Here is a 745-nt window from a genome sequence, read left to right as displayed (position 1 = left end):
GTTATTGATTACATAAGTTAGCCCTGTTCCACACTGGAGGGGAATTCACCAGGATATGAATACTAGAAGACAAGGATCACTGGGGTCCATCTTGGAGGCTGCCTACCATAGCCACCTACCCCTCATTTTTTACCGATGAAAACACCAAGCTCCAGAGAAGTGAGGTTCCCAAAGTCACACAGCTGTAACATTCCAGTACTTACTTTTCTTTCACTCCTACTGATCCTCACCACCCACATTTTCTTATGTTTATTTAAAACACCAAATGGTGTTTATCTTTGGGGAGATTAGAAAGATTATTTCCAAATGTGAAGCCATTTTCCCTAATGCTTCTAACAGAGGGAGCCCTTATAAACCCAGACAGCACACGAGCAGAGCGCCTAGTCTAAGCACTGAGGAAAATTCTTTACTTCCTTGAGCCCTTAGGGAAGAAAGTGCTCTAAACGGAAGGAAAGGAAGACAGAACCTCCGAGGCAGTGTTTTTCAACCTTTTTTATCTCACGGCACATTTGATCCTATAGTTAAACTTCCTCAGCAAACTTGCGTTGATCAGAAAACCAGAATATAGTTATTGTGCTTTGAACTTCTTTCAGAAATAATTTAATTGATGATCTTTAAAAATGTTCGCAGCATACCAGTGTATGGCACACCAGTTGAAAATCACTGCTTTAAGGTGAGGTCAATCCAGGAGTGAACTAAACATCCAGTGTTTGAGGGGTAAATTTTAGCTTTCTTGCACTGTTTC

This window comes from Otolemur garnettii, unplaced genomic scaffold (genome assembly GCF_000181295.1).
Source record: "Otolemur garnettii isolate 467f Iridium unplaced genomic scaffold, OtoGar3 scaffold00051, whole genome shotgun sequence".
NCBI classification, from domain to species: Eukaryota; Metazoa; Chordata; class Mammalia; order Primates; family Galagidae; genus Otolemur; species Otolemur garnettii.
The sequence above is the reverse complement of the archived record's forward strand: the minus strand, read 5'-3'. Positions refer to the sequence as shown.